Raw genomic sequence first — 16,365 nt, forward strand, 5'->3', positions numbered from 1 at the left:
TCTCTTCTGTTCCAGCTATGCCACAGGAGGCATTTTACTAGGCCCTTCCCAGCAAGGAATAAAATTACAAATATATTGGAGGTATCCTTTTGTTTTGTTTTGTTTCTAAGGAAGGACTGCTTATGGCTGAACCCTGTGATAACCACGAGTATTAAATTGCAGTTGCTGATGTGGATACAGGGGGAAGAAAGTGGGTTGGGTAATCTCTTCAGAGAAACTGACATCAGATTTGGGTAAAATGTTGGGTGACTCCAGGCAATGTGTAAATCAACAGTTCTTATTATTAATCCCGGAAGCCTGGTATTTCTTTGCAAAAGAGGAAAAAAGGAAAACTGCAATCCTCAGCAGCTCTTTGTACCCACCAAGGTAGAGACCAAGTCCATATTAATCCATGTAAACAAAATCAATACTTCTGAAAAAGTCAAGGTTTGGGGAGCGGCACACACATACCTGCAGGACCTCAGGCATCTTGTGACTTAAGGATGAAGGCCACATGCTGAGGATGGTTGGTCAGGGTGACAGAAGAGCCTCCCTCTTTGATGACATTGTTGGTCTACCTGCCTCTGGTCTTCTTGTTCCATTAGAAAAATTAACATTTTACTTTTTAGGTCATAGTCAAGATTTCTGTCACTCAATGCAAAACCCATTTCTTATTGAAAAAGATTCTTTCGTAAATAGATAATAGAGAGGTAGATATTGCATGTTAATTATTTTTTAAAAAGTGTCAGAGGTGGAAGATGGCAATCTTATTTGCAATTCTACCCCCCTCCACATACCCGTGCCCTTTGCCATGCCACCTGGCCATTCCTCTCACTTATGGCAGCACCAAGTATTATAGTTTCCCAAGTTATTGGTACAAGGCTTGGCCGTGGACTTGCTGCGGTCATGGAATGCTGGTGGATGTAAATGAACAGAGGCTTTAAATTTGGTTATGGGTGGGGCTTGTTCCACTCTGAGAATGTGCCCCTGGGAGCTGCTGTCCTGGAGGGATGAGAGACAACGAAAATAGGCCTGACCCCACCTGCAGCTGGGAGCCCATTCCGCTGCCCCAGCCTGAAGAAGAGCCACCCAGCAGAGCCCAGCCCAGATCAGCCTAACCTCAGACAACCTGCCCAATGTGAGCATGAGAGCAACTGTCTGGGGTAAGCCACTGAGTTCTGGGATATTTTGTTTTGCATTAATATTGTGGCTAATGAAGTAATACTAAACCTGCAGTTTTGTAGCTTAGTTTTTCAGTTAGCAATATACCATAAACACAAATATGCTTCTACAACTTGAGTTTTAAAGGATGCATAATATTCCATAGTATAGAATATCCTAATTCTTTTCTTCAGTTACCTATAATTGGACACTTGGGTCCAATTATTTTATTAGGGTTTTGCTAATAAAGATGCCACAAAATCCTTGTATAAGTCTCTATGCATGTTCTTAGGTTCCCTAAAATAAATCTTTAAAGAACAAATTTCTAGAAGTGGAATTGCTAAGTCAGAGCAGATACACATTTTAAGGCTTTTCATACATATTACCACATGGCCGTTCAGAAAGACTGGAATAATTCAAGTTTCTACCAGCAAGGAATGAAAGTACTCATTTCCCCAGATCTTTCCAGGATTAAATATCATCATGCTTATCATTTTTGTACAAAATCTTGATGGTTGGATGATAGCGACTATTTTTTAGTGTTATGTGTGTTTTTTCTTATTATAAAAGAAATGCAGGTTAAATATGGAAATATAAGTATGTGAAAAGAATAAAATACATATCACCCAAAACGCCATTTCCAAATGATACCCAATGCTAACATTTTGTATAAATCCTCAAGTGGCTTATATTTGAACTGTATACACTTAGATATTTACATGTTTTTGCAGGTCACACATGTAGATGTGAACAGAGGAACTTAGTTCACCTCTCTATAATGGAAATAAACTTGATCTTGAGCCCCTTATCCAACTGGGTAGAAAAAAGCACTTAAATTTGCTACCTGTTATGGACTGACTGTTTGTGTCCCTCCCCACCCACCCTCCATCCCCCCCCCAACCCAACCCCCGGCCCAGCCCAGTTCATATGTCAAAGCCTTGACCTCCAGGGTGACTGTATTTGGACTAAGAAAGTATTAAGGTTAAGTGAAGTCATAAGGATGGCGCCTTGATCTGATTGGACTGATGTCTTTATAGGAAGAGACACCAGACAGCTTCTCTGTCCCCTCAAACGCACAAAGAGGTCATGTGAGCACATAGCAAGATGGCACCATCTATATGCGAAGAGAAGAGGCCTCAGAATGAAACCTACCTTTCCAGCACTTTGATCTTGGATTTCCCAGCCTCCAGAACTGTGAGACAATAAATTTCTGTTGTTTAAGCCACCCAGTCTCTGGTTATTTGTTACGGCAGCTCGAGCTAATACAATAACTTAAATTATCATTTGATAATTTCAGGTTTAAATAGCTTCTTTTGACTACTCAGTGTCTTTCAGGTAAATAATCAGTTTTTTCAGGATTTCTCCCTACTTCCCTTTTCCCCCTCCTTTCCCAAAGGGGTAACTGATGGTCAGAGATGGCTTCCTGTCTCACGGCAGAGGACTGGTGGCATCTGCTCTTTGGCCTTCTCTAAGTTCCAGATCATCCCTCCTGCTCATGGACATTTCCGCTGAGTCTACAGGGCTGTGTCTATTACCATCTTGGGTGCCTGCTGGCTGGCTCTTGCTGCTAAAGTCTGTGGTCCCTGGGAAAGTCCCTGCGTCAAAGATTCCTACAATCCAAAGCCTCCCTGTCCTTGTCTCAACTCTCTTTTTTCCCATAGATACTCTTGGCACTTCTGCAAGCCCAAAGGGGTATGTGCGGCTTCTGAATGTCTTCCTCACGTGGCACGCTCAGGGGTGGGTGTGAAGGATTAGCTCAGGTCCTCACTTTTGCACCTCCTTCCTCAGACCCTGCTAATCTCCTGCCCGGGAATCATGTTGCCCCCAGACTCTCCTTTCTCCCAAGGTACCCAGGTTCCACTGGGTCTGTCCAGGTGCTCCTGCCATTGTCTGTCTCTTGGCTGCCCAGGACTCAACAGGATATGCGTGCCAAGTGCTTCTTGAGGCTCCTTCTCTCATCCCCTCGGAATTCTTTCCAGGTTCTTCCCCAGGGCCCTGGAAGGGCCTGTATTCTTCCTATGGGCTGCGAGCTCCCCTCATGTCATAGCCTACACACTGTGACCTACTCTGTGGCTTTTCCTCAAAGCTTTAGTTCTTTTTTTTTTAAGTTGTTTGTTTTCTTTTTTTCTGCAGCTTTATTTTTTATTTTTTATTTTTTTTGGCTGCACCAAGCAGCATGTGGGATCTTAGTTCCCTGACCAGGGATCGAACCCATACCCCTGCATTGGAAGTGCAGAGTCTTAACCACTGGACAGCCAGGGAAGTCCTCAAAGCTTTAGTTCTTGATATATAAAATGCAGCTTTGGAAATTCTAAGAAATCCTTTTTCTTTCTCTTTTGAAAACTTGGCTTTCAAGTCTACTGCCTTCCTTTTCCCCCAACTACTCACCAAGGACCTTGAAAAATTTAGTTTGAAGCATCCAACAAATCGATGAATTCTCTCCTGAGCAGTATCCATTCTCTTCGCAAAGCAGTGAATCTTTCAGCTTCAATAAGCTGATAGTCACCCAGTAAGTAGGAACAGATCGTGTCTTAACATTTTAAAAAATATAATCCCTGCTACCTATGATATATGCATATGTGCAACACTGACCTTTTTAAAGGCTGCATCTCCTTCAGGATGTTCAATATTCCATAATGAATTCAAACAAGCTTGTTTCTCTGTGTTGCTTTTCTCTGACTGTAATTCCGAGTCCATGTCCTGCTATGCATGGGTAAGGGACTACTCCCCAGACTGGGAGATCTTAGGTCAGGGTTGATTCAGGGGTGTTGTACCCAATATTGTCTAGGAAGCAGAGTATGAGTTGAAAGTGGTGGGTTAGTGTACCAGAATCAAGGAATAACATAAAGTGAAAAGGTGACCTTCAGTGACAGACGAGGCATGAGAGTGGGGCAGGATACAAGGTGAAGTGGAGGTGGCAGAAATGGCTAATTCGCCTTCTCTTCTTCTGGAGCAGTGATTCTTAACTGGGGGTGATTTTGGCCCCTAGGGGACCTTAGACGATGGCTGGAGACATTTTTGTTCATCACACATAGGGGGCTGCTGCTGGCATCTAGAAGGTAGAGGCCAGGGATGCTGCTAAATGCTCCACAGTGCCCAGGGTAGCTTCTGCACCTAAGACTCATCAGGCTCAGCAGTTGTGCCAAGGTTGAACAGCCCTGTCCTGTCTTACTGGAATCACTGATTTTTAGGTCACATGGCTGCCAACACTGAGGACTATATTTCCCAGCCTGTTTTGTAGTTTGGTGTGACCATGTGACTAAGTTCTGGCTAATGAGACCTAGGCTAATGTAGCAACTTCTGGGAACTGTCCTTGAAGAAAGAAAGCATGCTCTTCTCCTTCCCTTTTGTCCTTCCTCGTGGCTGGAATGCGATCGTGTTGGCCGGAGCTCTGGCAGCCATCTTAGAACAATAGGATGACTTTGAGGCCATCTGAAGTGGAGCAAGAAGGAAAAAAGGGTCCCTGACACTGTGAAGCATCTTTCTACTCTCAAATGTCCTCCCCTAAACTCCTTCAAACTAAACAGAAACACTCTATCTTGCTTAGTCTTCTATTATTTCGTGGGGTTTTTTCCCTGTTACTTACAGCTGAACTTAATTCTAATTAGTACAGTGTACTATTTGCACCTACCTTCTGCACTCTGGAATGTTCTGGTTATTGAGATCTGCCATGCCATGATGGGTTAGGGCTACATTCTGGAAGGAGCTGAACTTGGCAAGGAGCAGAGCAGGTCTGGGTGGATTGTGGGCAACAGCACAAGAAGTCAACGTGGAAATGGGCTAAGAAAAAGAAGGGGTTGGATTTAAGCTTCATCTTTTTCTGCAGGCTTGCTTAGGTTTGTCCTGGAGTCGGACCAGTGTCCACAACCAGACTCTTCATATGTTTTACACACCAGCACTCTGTCGCAAAGATGTCCCCAGCATCCTGGTGGCTAAGGTTGGATCCATCTACCTGACCAGGCCTGGCACCCTGATAAGCTCAGCCCTGTGAACAAGCCATAGAGGTAACAGGAAATGTGGTCGTGGTTCTTGTTCATGGTTAATGGTCGTGGGTGAAGGGAGCTAAGATAATCTGGTAGATTGTGCTACTAGGTATAATCAATTTTGAAACCCCATAATTAACTGCAAACTCAAATATGGATAAAACCACAGTTAGCCTCAGCAAACTGTGGTGTAGGGAGAGCTTATCTTCAACACCTTCCTGACCTTCAGTTTAGAATCTGTCCTCAACTCGCTAAGGTTTCTGGTGCTCTTAGATTAGCCCTTGGGTTTCCATAGCCGTTGTGGCAACACGGCCTCTGATATGCCCTTTGCTTGCACCACCCTCTCCTCTGGATCTTCCAAGCTTTCCCACTTTGACACATTTTCTATTCCTTTACAATGCTGTTCTTTGCCAGGCGATAGTAGCTAAGGCACTCATACTTTCTACTCAGTTGAAGTGTTGGTGTATTCGTTTCCTGGGGCTGACATAACAAAGTATCACAAATGGGGTGACTTAAACAACAAATTTATTCTCTCATATTTCTGGAGGCTGGAAGTCTGAGATCAAGGTGTCTGTGGGGTTGGTTCCTTCTGAAGACTATGAGAGAAGGATGTGCTCCAGTCTGCTCTCCCAGATTCTGATGGTTTGCCATCAATCTTTGGTGTTCTTAGACTTGTAGACTCATCACTCCAATCCTCCACTTTCACACACATTCTCCCTGTGTCTCTTTCCTCTGTGTGTGTCTGTGTGTGTTTGCGTGTGTGCGTATGTGTGTCTAAATTCCCCCTTTTTTTAAGGACATCAGTCATATTGGATGAAGGCCCACCCTAATGACTCCATTTTAACTTGATTACCTTTATAAAGATGCTGTTTCCAAGTAAGGTCACATCCTAAGTCCTGGGGGTTAAGATGTCAACATATCTTTTTGGAGGCACACAATTCAACCCATAAAAGTTGGTCAGCTGAGTGGCACAGTTACATTTTAGCAGAGGCTTCTGCATCTCCACTTGTAGGAGTATCTGAGCTATTTAATAAGGAGGGAGTCCATTCTCCCCTCCCCATCCTGAGCCCAGGGTGCATACCCCTCAGTCACCTGTCACGGGAGCTGTTTTCTCAGTGTATCACAGGACAAGGCCAGACCTCAAAGCTCCACTGATATTCAGAGATCCATACTACCTCATCTCTACAGAAACCTCATGGGAACAGTGTTGAATTATTGCTTTTTACGAAGTACAGTCTGAAGCAGGACGAGTATGTCTAAGGAGAAGGCTGTGGACCTGAAACCAGTGGGCAGTGACAGTTGTTTTCAACCAGAAAAGAAGCTGGTGATAAATATTAACAACATAGAAAATGTTCCAGAAATCAGGCCAGCAAAACTTAGGCAGGAGTGTCAGGTACAGCTTCTTATAAATGCTTCTTGTTGTCATTAATCCCAGTTTTAATTTCTAACCTTATTAAAGACTTAAGGCTTTATCTCCATGTCTTCCCCCTGGAAAACCAGATGCATGTAATGATCTTTATTTCTGTAATTTTCCCAGTGGTCACAGTGTCGGTGCTGCTTAATCTTTTCCATGTGGATTAATGAGAGCTGGGAAACTCCATCTTTGTCCCCCTGATGAGTCCCAGAGACAAGATCTGTGGATTCAGCATCGTTTCTCGGAGCTAGATTTTTACCATGAAGACAAATATTGCAGGGGAGGGGGCCAAATACCCATTTGCTGACCTGGGTCACAACAGAATCCAGTGTCACCACTTCTATGTCTCCTTATGAATGTGTTTACATTCCACCCACGGACCTCGTCTGGACCCCTGTCCCAATTACAAATATCCACAATATCCACAGTATCACAGAATAACAGGGAAAGGACCATGATCATAGAAGTAGAGTCTTAAAGCCAAAATTGACCTCAGAGATGATTTAATCCAGCCTGCCTCAAATAAAACAAAACAGAACAGAACAAAACACCAGAGAGGTTGTGTGATTTTCCAAAGGACACACAAGGAGTTTCTGAAAGAGACGATTCAGCCTTAATCTAATATCCCATTGACTGTAGCCTAATGACCTATTTGCAACCAAGGGTGAATATTTGTTTTTCATCTGCTTTAAGAACTTGTGAAAAATTAGGGGATTAAAATGTCAGAGATCTGCCAGGGACATGTTCTTATGTTATGAGAAGAGCAGAAATCTTGATAAATATGTACTTTAATATATACTTTGCAGGGAGGAAGGCTTAACATCAATATTATTCTTCTCCCCTAATGCAATATTGTATATCAACTATACTTGAATGAAAAAAAAAATTATTGTTCTTCCCCATCAAAAAAAAAATCTATTTGAGGACATTCCAAAGAATGTAAATAATAGGTGACCTATTTTTTAGAGAGGATGTCATGCATTTGAACAGGGAAGTAGCAAAAAAATAACTTTTAAAGTATACCATTACACTACTATATATAAAATAGATAACTAATAAGGACCTACTGTATAGCATAGGGAACTCTACTCAATACTCTGTAATGGCCTATGTGGGAAAAGACTTTAAAAAAGAGTGGATATATGTATACATGTAACTGATTCACTTTGCTGTACACCTGAAACTAACAAAACATTGTAAATCAACTATGCTCGAATAAAAATTTTAAAAAATGAAGTACATGATTAGTAAAAGGCAGGGTATATGCATGCTTTTGGAATTAAAAGAAATAAGAATGTTTTAAGAGCTTTATTCTGGTTATTCATGACGCATTGGCCACAATTAAAAGTATCTGGGATTTAGATGAAGTCCCTTCCTTTCTTGCTCCCCTAAGCTACTGAGGGTTGGGGGTATTGTCATGGGTACTACGAAGTTTCTAGAAGAAAGTTGGTTCTCACCTGTGTATGGAGCTGATGATATCTACAGGGAATTTCTCTAAGGACAAAAAGGATGGTGGTGATAAGGCAGTTGGAATTTTACCAATAGGAAAATGTGTTACAGAAAGTACAAATTAGGATGTAGGATTACGAATAGTGCATTTTATAAATAGGAAAGAGTTTGGTTCAAAGAGGACAACTTGGAGGCCAGGCTTTCATTGGTTGGTTTGTCTTTCTTGAGTCAGAGTAAGAAGGCTGAACATTGGGGTGAAAAGGAGTGGCAGAAATGAGTGGGTGGGACCTTGGTTTGGAGGGCTCTAGAAGCAGCAGTGCTGAAGGCTTATGTAGAGTTGTGTGTTTGAAGGCGTGATGACTTTGGCTTCCCCAGTCTCCATTTTGAGTTGACTGCTTTATACAACTGCAGCCTGGTGGCCAAAAACATGAGCCTCACCTTCAGATAAACCTGGTTCAAACCATGCCCCACTCTATTGGCATGTGCTGTTGGATGAGTCACTTAACTTCTCTAAGCCTCAGTTTTCTCAGCTGCAAAATGGGGCTAATCATATGCACCTCATAGAGTTGTAAGAGTTCATGGGATAATGGATGTGAAGTTCTTTGTACTGCACCTGGCACATAGTAATTGCCCAGTAATTGATGGCAATTATGACTATTATTACTAATAAGAAAAAAAATGTTCTTTAAAATTCTTTAAAGCAAATGGAATAATTATCACAATATTTGTTTGTTTCAAAATTGTCATTATGGATTTTATTGGTTGGCTATTTGCTGTGCTTAGGGAATCAGGGGCATTTCCTGCCTCTTCTAGCAGATAAAATAAGACTTGCCCCCCAAGTTGTCATGGGGCACTGCATCCCCGGTCTTTTGTTCTCCCTACCTACCCAAGGGACTTCCATTCCAGGCTCCTTCTCCCTAAATGACAGATTCACACAAACAGCAATCCATTTCTTGGAACTATTTGGAAGCTTACCATCATACTTTTCCTATACAGAGCAGGCTGCTGTGATTTCTTAAGTTAAATATCATGTGATTCAAAGGAAACAATGGAAATCAACAAACAATACCCAGAAAAAGGGCAGCAATGGCCCTACTCTCATCTGTGTAGCCAGATAGTGACTGCAGCATGACATCCAACTCTGAGGCACCCACATGAAAGGGAATGCAAAAGACATGGAACACGTGCAAAGGAGAAGAGCTGGTGTGCTCAGGGGGAGCAGAAGCTGTGTTATAAGAGATATATTTTTTTGGTTAAAATGGTAAATTTTATGTTGTGTATATTTCACCACACACACACACACAAAAACAAACAAACAATGACAGCCTGGCTGATATGGGAAACATCAAAAACTGCTGCTGTGAATAGGTCTCCTTGACTTTAAGTGCCTGGAGATCAAGGGTCCAGGAGTTAGACTTCAGTAACTCACTGTAACTCAGTAACTCAGCTGAAAGGAACGGGGTGGAAAATTGAGGGAAGAAAAGACACAAGGACACACAACAGTATCTCCTAGTAGTTGAAAGGCTGTCATGGGGAAGGTAGATTGGATAAGGACGACCTCAAGAGGAGCGTTTGTAGTCAGTAGGTGTAAGCTCTAAAGAGAGAGATTTTGGGTTTGTTCCAAAAAAGAATTGTCCAAAGATGGAATCCGTTGCTTCAGAAGAGTGGATATATGTATATGTATAACTGATTCACTTTGTTGTACACCTGAAACTAACACAACATTGTAAATCAACTACGCTCCAATAAAAATTTTTAAAAATATATGTACTCAAAAATAAGAAGTGTAATATTTAGGGTTCTCCAGAGAAACAGAAACAATAGGCTCTTTCTATATCATCTATATCTATCTGTATAATGAGATTTATTATAAGCAGTCAGCTTATGCAATTATGGAGGCTGAGAAATCCCACAATTGTCATCTGCAAGTTGGAGACGCAGGGGAGCTGGTAAATTCCAGTCACATGCTAAGGCCTGAGAACCAGGAAGGCTGATGGTATAAGTTCCAGTCCCAGGGCAGGCAGAGAGAGAGAATTCAACCTTCCTCAGCCTTTTTGTTCTACTTGGGCCCTCAAAGGGTTGGTTGACGCCCACCCACAACGCGAGGGCAATCAGCTTTACTCGGTCCATCAGCTCCAAAGCTAATCTCTTCTGGGAACACCCTCACAGGCACACTCAGAAATAGTGTGTAACCAGATATCTGAGCATCCCATTGTCCAAGCAAGATGACACATCGAATTAATCATCGCAAGAGGGCTGTGGAGTGATTTTCCTGTTCCTGGAAGTATGTAAGTCTCGATGACATGGTTTCTTGACTGGAGCGAGAGGGAAGGGATAAAGGCATTAGATGGGAGGTCTAGATGGTCCAAGAGGACTTTTCTATCCTGTGTGGATAACTTACTTAACCCACCACCATATTCTCCACTCTGTATGGAAACCCAAGCCCCCTCTGTATGAGTTTTGTGAGGCTGCCAAAAAGAAGGACTAAAAGCAACAGAAATGTATTGCCCTACAGTTCCGGAGACCAAAAGTCTGAGATATTGCCCTACAGTTCCGGAGACCAAAAGTCTGAGATCAGTTGTTGGCAGGGCCCCATCCTCTGAAGGCTCTGGGGGAATCCTTCCTCTCCTCTTTCAGCTCCTGGGCGCCCCTGACATCCCTTGGCTTGTGGCTGCATCACTCCAATCTCTGCCTCCATCTTGACAAGACCACCTTCTCTGTGTCCTCTCCTCTTCCTATAAAGACACAGTCACTGCATTTAGGGACCATCCTAAATCCAATACGATATCTTGAGATCCTTAACGATATCCTGAGGTTCTGGATGCACATGAATTTTGGGAGGATGCATTCAACCCACTCCACCCTCATTTTGGATTATTTCCTTTGTCCTTTAGTCAGAATATCTGATAAAGGATGTTGCTGCTATTTCTTTTCCTGGTAATTTGTCTGGGACATTTTGCCGAACGTAAACAACCTCTACCTTAAAGATTCAGTTTGAATTAGAATCCGCTTTCAGGAGATGTTAGGAGGAAATTAGGTCTTTTTTGAACTCACCTTAGGAAGGATGAAACCGTGAGAGGATCAGATGGACTTGCTCGTGATAGGCCAGGTGTGTACAATGCCTAAGGGTCCTGAGCACACCATCTACAGGGGCCAGGGTGGCCAGCTTCTTCCAAATGGCAGGGCTCAGAAATTAAGCAGTGGGAGCTTCCGCTTAGAGGCAATGCATTTCTTCATTCGCTTTATATGTATAGATGACCGAAGACCCCTTATGTGTATAAAGACTGAAGGTGGCTTCTTTTTCTTTTCTTTCCTTTTCTTTTCTTTTTTTTTGTTTTGTTTTGTTCCTAGAGGATCATGGTTGCAGTTGAAACCTCTCTCCAAATATACAGCTGCTAGAGCTTTTGCAGCAATGAGTGACATTTAGAAATTGTTTTTCCTCCAGCTTTATTAAGATATAATTGACATAAGACATTGTTTTAGTTTCAGGTGTACAATGATTTACTACCTGTATCAAATAACCACAATACTTTTAGTTCACGTCCATTATCTCACATGGTTACTATTTTTTTTTTTTTTTTGTGATGAGAACTTTTAAGAGCTACTCTCCTAGCGACTTTCAAATATACAATGGTCACCCCTCCAAGTCGAAAATCCACGTATAACTTGATAGTGATGCCTCCGTATCCACATCTGTGGATTCAGTCAACCAGGGATCGTGTAGTACTGTACATATTTATTGATAAAAATCTTCATATAAATAGACTCGTACAGTTCAAACCCGTGTTGTTCCAGGGTCAACTGTACAATACAGTATTGTTAACTATAGTCACCATGCTGTTCATTACAGTCCCAGAATTTATTTATCTTATATCAATAACTAGAACTTTGTACCTTTTGACCCCCTTCACCCGTTTCCCCACCCCCCATCTCTGGCAACTATATCTGTATCTATATCCATCTATATCTATACCTCTATGTATCTCCACATCTTCTTTATCCATTTAGCTGTCAATGGACACTTAGGTTGTCTCCACTGGCTGTTGTAACTAATGCCACAATAAACAAAGGGCAGGGGGATGCAGATATCGCTTCAAGACAGTTATTTCATTTTCTTTGGATATATATCCAGAAGTGGAATTGCTGGATCCTATGGTAGTTCTCTTTTTAACTTTCTGAGGGACTTCTATGCTGTTTTCCATAGTGACTGAACCATGAGTAACATTTTTTAAAATTGATTTAATTTCATGGGTTTTTAAAGGATGCTCCATTGTTTCTGACTTTAGGATAGGCTCGTTTTTTTCTATAAAGAGCCAGATAGTAAATATTTTACAGTTTTTGGGCTCTGTCACAACTACTCAATTCTGTCTTTGTAGCACAAAAGCAGCTGTAGCAATTTGTACACAAAGGAGTATGTCTGTGTCCCAATAAAACTTTATTTGGATTTCATATAATTCCGACATGTCGCAAGATATGTTATTCATTTGAGTTTTTTCAACCATTAAAAAGATGTACATTCTTACCTTGTGGACCATGCCAAACTAGGCAGCAGGCCCTGGAAGGGCTTACAGAATCTACGGAATCATTGCCCAGCCAAGATGCAGAAAGGAAGGACAGAGCTCGGCTTCAGGAGCAACTACCACCTCCAGGGACCCTACAAGTCCCAAGAACTTCCCTCTGCTTCTTGTCTCTGCTTCTTTCTTCTCTCGTGTAGGAAACTCGATCACTGATGGCTTCTGAGCCTCACGTCTCATAGCTGTGGCTGTGGAGACTTGCTGAGCTGTATCTATACATTTGTATATCCCAGATCTATACATTTTGGAGCAGGGAGGCGCTGGTCTACTTGGGTCGAGAGCCAGTCGAGAACAGATATCTGAGGCTGGCGGGTAAGGGGGTGGTAGGAACATGGTAGATCCCATGGGACTCCTAGAGGTGGGAAGGGCAGTTCCCAGACACGTGGGAGTTTGGGGTGGACTAAGCAATTGTTGACTTGCCCAATGGCTCATAAAACAGGGTGTGTGTGTGTGTGTGTGTGTGTGTGTGTGTGTGTGTGTGTGGTGGGTGAGATAAAACATCCATACATTATTACAGATTCCCAGAGTGTGTTCTAATAGGGTCTCTAGAACATGTGCTGGCTCAATAATTGCATACACCAGCTTTTAAGCACTTGTAACTGAGCAGGACCCTTTGGAGCCTTCCCAGAATGGGACCCCCACCCCCGCTGTCCTCCACCTGCCTCTTGTCTGTAGAAAAACTTTAGCCTCCCAGGCCTCCTCTAAGTTCCAAAGAGCAAATTTAATCAGAGAAGTGAGAAAATGCAAAAAGAAAGGAAAACAGTCAAGCAAGAAAAAATAATAATAGCTTGGCCATTAAACAAAGTCAAGTCCCTTTAGTTCCTCCTCAAGGGCCAAAGATAATATCCTGAGCCATATCTTTGAGCTGTTTTGCAGATACTGAAACTCCCACCAGGTGGAAGAAGTTAACTGTATGCTGCCCACAAGCACATAGACCCCAGACCGGTTGGAACCAGAAGGCTGATGATGTTGACTCCTGATTACCTCACCATCAACCAATCAGAAGAATGTCCACGAGCTGATCACGCACCCCACACCCCTCTCCTTCACCCTGTGTTTAAAAACCTTTCCCTGAAAGCCATCAGGGAGTTCAGGTCTTCTGAGCATGAGCTGCCCATACTCCCTGCTTGGCCTTGCAATAAACCTGCACCTTCCTTTACCATGACCTGGTGTCAGTAGATTGACTTTACTACATGCGGGCAGCTGGACCCATGTTTGGTTCGGTAACAGAGGACTGATTAAAAACACTCCCTGCTTGGCCTTGCAATAAACCTGCACCTTCCTTTACCACGACCTGGTGTCAGTAGATTGACTTTACTACATGCGGGCAGCTGGACCCATGTTTGGTTCGGTAACAGAGGACTGATTAACAACACTCCCAGAAAAATAGGCTGCTGGAGCCATGCTGGGAAGATTTGTTGACACCAGGTATTTTTCATTTGCAAGTTTAAATATTCCTCCTTGTTTGGGCCCAGGATTTGATAAGCATCTTTCATAGAAAATCTTTTTCTGTCTCTGTACCCAACATTTGCTCTCATTTCAGAGAGAAAATTTTAACGACTCCTGCTCTTCTCACAGGGAAGTGGCTGCTCTTTTTGCAGAAGTTTAACTAATGGCTTCTCAGCCAGATCAGAGCAGACAGGTCACTACAACCGTCCGGAGGTCTTGCTCTCAGATATAAGCCAAAGGGGTGACAACACAGGGGAGGACGAGTGCGGTCAGGCGGCCAGCTGGCTGTGTGCCTGTTACCAGCCTGTTTGCTTGTTAGTCCCTGGAAAAGCGTGGGGTTTCAAAATCTGATCAGAGGAACAAACCCACATGTACCAAACACTCTGCGACAAAAAGGCCAAGGGTGGGTTGTGAGGCAGTTTGTGCTAATCAGACTTTCTAAATTTACACTTTTCCTCTTCATCCTTGACAGTAAAAGTGGAATGCGGCCTCAGTTTTTGGTTGAACAGCATGCAGGAAGCAAGAACCTCAAGCACGCATGGGCCCATCACAGCGTGGTCTGTCTCTACAAAAATTATCTGCAGCCCCTTGGGAGTAGGAATTGTGGTAAAGGGGAAAACTAAAATATTAACCAGACCAATCCATTCCAAAGCTATTAGGTGCCAATGGAAGAGAGTTGAGGCCCACGTGAAGAGGGAGCAACGTGCCTTTATGGCCACGTAACACCAAGGCAAATGCAAAGCACAATACACATAGGATCCTCATTCACTCACCAGACGTTAATTGAGGACCTAATATATGCCAAAGACTGTTGGAGGGGGAGCTGGGGTGGGTAGAAAGGATAAAATGATTAAATGAAGTTCCCACCCTCAGGAGATAATCACACACGTGAGCCAATAATTAGGATACGGTAGGATAAATAGTAAAAGAAGGGAAACCAATCAGGATGGGATTCAGAGAGGAGGTGGCATTTGACAGAGGTCCTGAGGGATGAATGCACTTTGCCAGGTGCAGAAGAAGAAAGGCTATTTCAGGCAACGCGTGTAGCAAGAGGTGAGAAAGAATCATGAGTTTTAACGGGTGGAGAATTGGTGAGTAATTCAGTGAAATGAGACTTGATGGTACCTGACATGTATCTGAGGATACATGAGGGAAGTCTGGATGGTTGGATTGGAGTCAGGCTGTACAGGGCCCTGGGCACATACTAGGCATTCAATTAATATTTGCTCAAAGTTGAAAGATAGAAGAATAGCAAGCATGCAGTAGTAAAAATGATAATGACAATAAAAGTAATAGCTATTTACTGAGGGCCTACCCATTGTTTTACAGATTTACAAGGTATCAGGAGAGAAATAAAGAATTACAGAAATTCAACTACTTATTACATTGCACTACATCATATCTATCTATCTATCATCTCTCTATCTATCATCTATCTATCTATTATCTATCTATCTATCTATTATCTATCTATCTATCATCTATCTATTATCTATCTATCTACCTATGAATGAAAGAGATAGTAAAAGAGAAAAAGACAGTAGAAGAGAACTGTGGGTTTCTCTGATCTTAAGTCCTGTGATGGGATAACAGTGGGTAAGAGGGCAATGTCAGACCATCTGCCCTTCCTGTCCCAGCATCTGTCCTGGGCAGTGGTCCCTCTGAAGATGGGACCAGGCCCCTGTGCGATGCTGAGGCCAGTATCTTAGGGGCAAACTTCCCTCCCAGGGGTCTGGATCATGTCCATTCATGATGGTAAGGGCAGGGTAAGGGCATGACCTCAGACAGAGTTCACCGAGCTGGCCAGGTCTGAACCTTGACCCTTGGGTAAAGAGGGCATCGAGTTACCTGGCAAAGCATAGTTCCTTTTTCAGAACAAGGGCTGAGTTAAGAGTACATACGTTAACATGGAGCCCTGCAAAGTTTTTCGGGGACGAACAGCAGAAGCAGGCATCTATATGGATTTTCTGAGATGATCTTTTCACCTGTTCCGAGGGTCAGGTCACCGCTCAGGGCACCGTCCTCTGGCAGGTCAGTGGGAGGGAGCTGCTTTTGGCAGTGCAAGGGAAAGCGTGTAATGGACCCTCCATGTCTCAGAGACTCTACCTCTGGGGTAACCGGAGAGGATACACACGGACTCAGCACTCAGGAAGGAGGTGTCACTCACATGCTTCGTGTAGGAGGTGGTTAGCACGCATGAGAGTAAAGCACAAACCTGCCTGGTCCTTCTCAATATAAAAACTCCTGTCCGCCATCATCCTGGGAAGCTCAACATGCATCTACTCCACTGGCACTGCCACTGTGCAAGCCTTTTTTGGAGTTCGCCAAACTTCAGAGCCTGTTTATGCGTCATAAA

At 43.1% G+C, this 16,365-nt stretch overlaps 1 long non-coding RNA gene across 1 annotated transcript; it reads left to right on the top strand.

Moving 5' to 3' along the window:
* The first annotated feature begins 2,073 nt into the window (after positions 1–2,073).
* LOC309659427 lies at positions 2,074–13,812 on the top strand. The gene is made up of 2 exons (XR_014262803.1): positions 2,074–10,487; positions 10,524–13,812. It is a non-coding gene; the product is annotated as an uncharacterized lncRNA (long non-coding RNA).
* The last annotated feature ends 2,553 nt before the right edge of the window (positions 13,813–16,365 follow it).

The sequence above is a fragment of the Balaenoptera physalus genome (genome assembly GCF_965194825.1).
Source record: "Balaenoptera physalus genome assembly, chromosome: 4".
In the NCBI taxonomy this organism is placed as follows: Eukaryota; Metazoa; Chordata; class Mammalia; order Artiodactyla; family Balaenopteridae; genus Balaenoptera; species Balaenoptera physalus.